The sequence below is a fragment of the Uranotaenia lowii genome, chromosome 2 (genome assembly GCF_029784155.1).
Source record: "Uranotaenia lowii strain MFRU-FL chromosome 2, ASM2978415v1, whole genome shotgun sequence".
Lineage (NCBI taxonomy): Eukaryota > Metazoa > Arthropoda > Insecta > Diptera > Culicidae > Uranotaenia > Uranotaenia lowii.
Window position 1 is genome coordinate 411,831,397 of NC_073692.1, and position 6,152 is coordinate 411,837,548.

The window sequence follows — 6,152 nt, forward strand, 5'->3', positions numbered from 1 at the left end:
TAAAGGAATTTTTATATAGATAATTATGAAAGGCAATTTTTTTGCGCATAGTCGATATTGTCCTTCTAGTCCCTAGCGAATTCTCATCGGTTGTGACAGTTGATGTTACGTTCGAAAATGTCCCGGTCCCGAACTATCCTGGACTGATCTTCAAAAACTGAAACGATGATCGTTGTTTTCAAATTTTTTTCAGCCATGAACATAAAGAAACTAGTGTTTTTCGGCGTCGTCATAAGATGTTTTTTTTATCTGAACATTATTCCGTCACAGTCAAAAAGACGACGACGGGCTGAAGGCGACTATGTTTTTACCGACGCTTCATTTGACTGAAGGTTGAGGCGAGATTGTTTGCTTGGTTACTCATTTGAAGGCGTCTGTTATGAATGCGACTGCTTTAACTTTTTTCACAGTCACAGTTTTATGACAGATGACGGTGAATTTTGTATGCTCTGCATGGTTATAACACTGAAATACTTGAATAATTTTTCTTCTGAAGTCATACATTGATTGCCTTTAGATTGGCAATTTCCTTTAAATTTCAGAAATTAAATTGTCTTATTACCTAGTAAGAAATTTAAATTGTAGTCAAATCCTCAATTGGAGTGATCAGATTTCCAGTAGACACTTAAGAAACGTGTGCCTTCAATTAACTGTCTTTGGTACCTTCTAAGAGCAAACGCACCAATACGGGAGTATACGCGGCCCGATTTTGCTCATTTCAGCGGACCGATTTTGGTATACACACTCATTCGCGCACCGGGCGGAAGCATTATTATTTTTGAATTGTACATTGCACTGAGAAAACTTTTGCAGAAAATCTTAAACTAAATTTATACTGATCGTGCAAATTTTAGGAGTCGATAGTTTTTTCGCTTTAATTTTGATTATTATCGTAACTATTAATAATTTTTATAATGCGTGGTGATTGTTGGAGGTTATTCGACGGGTTAACTACTATCCGTTACGTGACGTCAAAGTCGACATGTTGGTTGAACATGCCATACAGCAGCAACAGAGCCAAGCAGCTCGAGCGACCAGCAACCGGGCCCGGTGCCGGAGGCAGCAAGAACTTCTGGGAAGTAGCAGCCGGAATCATCCGAATGTCAGCGGAACTTGTGCAAAATATGCCAGCTGCTGTGAAGTTCCACCATCAAGCAGGAGGTTTTCCGCCGCTGGTCCCAAGACTTCACCCTAAAAGAGTCGGAACCGTTTGCCCTGGTGCAGCGCAGCGAGAAGGAGGACTTCATGCATCATTGCCCCGGTTCAAACCTATCTGCTAAAAATACTGCTCATGGACCCAGCTACAGTTTCAGCGACTTGACGACCGATAAGTGCAAAACGTTACTCATACGGTCTCTGTCAGATTCAGATGAAGTGTGGAACGACTAAATACCGGATTGTGAATCTTCACCACCGGCCCAGGTTAGATTATTCCAATCGTATCTATTCTAAAAGAAGAACCATTTCGAGTTAAGCTACATTTTAACGTTCATACGATAATACACCATTTTTATTCTAAAAGTTCTCGTCTTTATTTGAATCTTTTTTTTTTCTCTTGACACTTCTATTCGTAATTTATTGCTGCAGCTAACGTACTGCCAAATCTAGGAGGTATCCGTGGAATTGAATCTGAAAAAAAAGGAAGAATGAATAAGATTTTTGCTTTGCTTTTGTCAATCGAATTTACATTTTTTTTTGTTAAAAACAAAACTAATATATACAACGACTGAACTTTGAGCTTTTCGTAGTGGGCGGATAAAGCTCGAAGGCTCACACCTATGAATGAGACCGCGGTGCCAGCTGAGTCGGTGGAAGTCTTTTCAAATTCGATCCTCAAAAACATCACCGCTTCCGGTGGCAGTACGTTTGGTCAGCGAACGTTTCCTGAAAAAGAACAATATCGTCATTTTTAATTGAAAATAGACAAGAAACATCCTTACCCAGCTCCTTTTTTGCCCGGAATGACTGGCTCCGGTTTCTAAGCCTGTGTTGAAGTTGGTCACTGTTTCGTGTCATTGGCCTTAGCCGAAAGAAAGCCACTATCAGATATCCGCTCCAGCCCTGCGAACTGCTTCACGGCTTTTTTCATGAGCGTATCCAAATAGGAGAGAGTTTCCACCAGCCGTTTGCGTTTGAACGGCCAACATTGGGAGACGGATGAAGGCAAAACGAGCTCGACTGTTCGAAGGTGTCGTTCGACTCATACTTGGAGCATACGAAGGGGTTCTTTGCAGCACTTGTCTCCGGGAACTCTTGGTGCACCGGAACACTGTGTGAGCTGGCGGATCCTTTGTGAATACAGTGCTTGGTGTGGTCAGGCGCGACGATTCAATATTATAAAATTGATTCGTATAGCAAACTGAACTGAACTGAATGTCAACAAATTCTACACGCTGAACGTAGTTTGTTCACTCAGCATTAAACGGGCGAATTTTTTCAGTGCATGTTTGCTCTCGCCCCTATCTTGTGAGCAAATTTGGTGATTTTGTCGGTCCCGACGGCAACGGCCCTATTTTACTCACCATCATACTAACCCCCGGTGCGGTATCAAAGTGATTAAACTCGTGAGCATTTTCACTTTGCTCGCGATTGCTGCGGATGCCCTAATCTTTCTGTTTGACACCAATATTTCAAAAAATAAATTCAATCGTAATATACAACATGTTAAGGCCTCATTAAATCAATTTTTAAGGAAGATTCAGCAATGAAAAGTTCCTCACTATGATTTTTTTTTTTGTAGTTTAAAATATCTTAAAAACCGAAGGAATCGGGAAAAAATATTATAATAAAACACTACTTCATGATAAAAGGCTAAGACGAATCTGAAATTAAATTATTTTTTTTTTGTTTACATTTTTTATTGACAATTTTGAATCTTTACAAAGTGATGTCTAACTCATTCCAAAATCCAATGCACTACTATTCTCACTTGCGTTTACAAGGAATTCATAATTAGATTACACAGTCAAGATTCTCTTGCACGAATTCATTTTCCCCTCGATTTGACATCATTCAAATATGAAGTATGAAACTTCAAACTATTAAGAAATTAAAAAAAAAAAAAAAAAAGATCCAATTTAATTTAATTTGGTTTGAACTCTATCACATCAAACATTCATATAATGGATGACCAGAAAACGATTCACTACCAAACAGAAATTGAATATGAAAATTTTAAATTTTAATAGTTAAAGTTTAAGATTTAAAAACTTTCAAAAGATTTCTAAACTCAAGTTATTGCGTTAATAAAACACAACAGATTCCAGAGAAACAAAAAATCAAAAGTAGAAATTGTGGGCAGTGTTTGTAATTTTTGCGTTTCCTATGAGTTTTTAGAGTCAAAAAGGAATAAAAACTATTAATAAAAGCTGTTTCAATATGAAGGAATTGGTGTTTTGAGAAAGAGTTTCAAATTCATCTTCAAAACTCAAAATCTGCATTCACAATTATAACACAAGGAAACAAAATTCACATTTTCCAAGGTACAAAGAATTTGAAAACTGACTTTGACTTATTTAAGGATACTGAATGCAAATTTGTATTTTTTCTATCTGCTCTGTTTTTCGGTATAACTTTTGAAAATTAAAATTAATTGAAAAAATTAATGTACTTTCTAGCAAAAGTGTACAGTATCAAAAAGATTTAGAAAAAAAAGGTTCTAACTTTTTCTCAAGACTGTGAGTAATTTACCGTGACTTCTGGACGACATAGTTATAGAATTAAAAAAAATTAAATATATTGTTTTCAAATCGTTGTTTTTTAGAACAAAATCTGTATCGTTTTTTTTTGGGAACTAACCATTTAGTGGCATTCTTCCCTAAAATCTGCATCGATGAATGAATAAAAAATAATATATAGAATCAAAATAATTATTTGTTGTTCATGTAGGTCAGTTGCTTCATAGTTATCATTGATCGATGGAACTCTAAACTAATTAGTTTTCTGACAAAAAATCTGGCAAAAAAATCGAGTTAAGGAATGTTTCTAAAATCAGTGTGCCTATGTTTTATTTTTTCCCTTGTGGATTAAAACTTTCCCGTTATCAAATTATTGTTTTTCGGCAACAAGGCAATCCATCAAGCTAACATTCGAAAGTGCTTTTTCTGACTTTTGACTTATACTGCTGGATTTCAAGGTCTATACCAATTATACCGCCGAAATCTTATCTCATCTACATAATTATTTTGAAATTTTAAGTTAAAATCCAGTTGAAGGTTTGAAACTCTACATCTGAAAGTTTGGTTATTTCAAATGCAATTGATAAATACTCTTCACTAAATTAACCTTTATTTTTTTTTATTATAAATCAATATTATTTTAAGAGTTTGGAATAATGAATAGGTACCCACATGAAGAAAAAAAAAACGATTTTTCACTTTCTTTATAATTTATGTGTTGCTATTTCATTTGTTTCAGTACAATTCAAATTGAAATTTTGTATTACTACCTTAAATTCAAGAGCAAATCAATAAAAATTAAATTCAAGAAGCTTCATACTTCAGTATCTGATTTTAATAATCTTATTTTCAACAAAGTTTATAATTAGAGTGTTGAATTTTTATATTGAGAATTTGTAAAATCAAAACCACAGTTTTGAACGAGGATTGTGTTTTTAAATTGAAAATAATATTACGAAATTTCCGAATCACTATTCAGTAAATTACTCCAATGAAAAATTTAATAACCGTTAATCAGTTTGTAGTTCATAGCAATAATTAACTGAAACTTATCTCAAAACTATACTTTTTTTTGGTCTAGCACTAAAAAATATTCAATGACATAAAATGAATGATATAAAATAACATTTATAACAAGAAATTCTCTAAAGATCTTTGAAAGTGACAATTTCAAACTACCAGATAAACAAATTATGACAATTTTCTTTTTATTTATTTTTTTTGCAGTGATTGTTAAAGAATTTCTTGTTGTTCTAAAAGATATCATTATTCTTCTCTTATTTCATATTTTTCGAAATACATCTGATTTTGTTCAGTGAAAATTGTACTCATTTGAAAGTGGAAACCCTCAACCGCCCCCCCCCCCTCCTAAAGCCACCCTCCCCATTTTTTTGCTTTTTCAAAATGATCGTTTTTTTACCAGATATTACGTTCCTTCATATTAACTGATTTTTGAAATTTTGAAAAATCACCCCCCCCAAGAGCCAACTCTAGGACCGCCCCTGTACTTTGGTGAACATTTTAAAATTTTTTGCAGAATTTTAAAGTCAGTAATTTTGCAAGAAAACTCATATTTTAAATAATTTTTTATACATTTCTGGGAAAATTCTATAACTATTTTCTGGCAGGCCTATTAATGCATATGCAAGCATCGGAGTAGTATACCTAGAATCTAGCTATCCTGGGTTACCATGGCTAGATGCATGAATTTTGTTGCCGGAAGCCGGAACTCTTAAGATGGCGTTGCGAACATCGAAAGTCCGTATAGAAGAATTTATGTTCGCGGCAAAGCCTACTTCTTTATCTTGAAGTGACGGTATCTTTGTTGAAGTGCTTGCATTTGGAGGCAGTCCTCTTTGTATATTTAGCCATTCATCGTGTCAATCGTGTTTAGTTAATTTTACCAGTGGGCAGCTTTTTTACCTTCACCCATAGAAGAGGTTGCAAAAATCCAATGCCTATTTAGCAAATCTCTGTGCCGATAATGCCCTGAAATGTGCACTGTGCCGAAGACGGTATGTTTGAAAAACCATAACTGGCATAAGGACTCGGCTCCCAACTAAAATGATGCATGACCACTACATTCAAGCGAAACAAGAAACACATTTTATGGGATTTCGTTCCTATTGGATAATTCATCCCAGAAACAAGAAAATAAAAATATAAACCACAGCTCGTAGGAAGAATCGAACTCAAATCACCAACCATATGGCCTTGCCAGACCGACATCTTAACCAGTGTACTAGTTAAGCTTCATGCTGGACGAGGGATATTTGTCATAGGCATTCTGCCACCGATCAATCACAAAAGAAACGAACGACAGTGGCTTCCCGGCGTTTGGCCTCCTTTCAAGGTATTCATTTGTCTTGCGATGGAAACAGGAAAGGGAACGGGAGGGAAGGAAACGGGAAACCCATTGAATGAGAACTGTGCTTTGCTTACTGCCTGCTATTACATACACACGCTACATATACA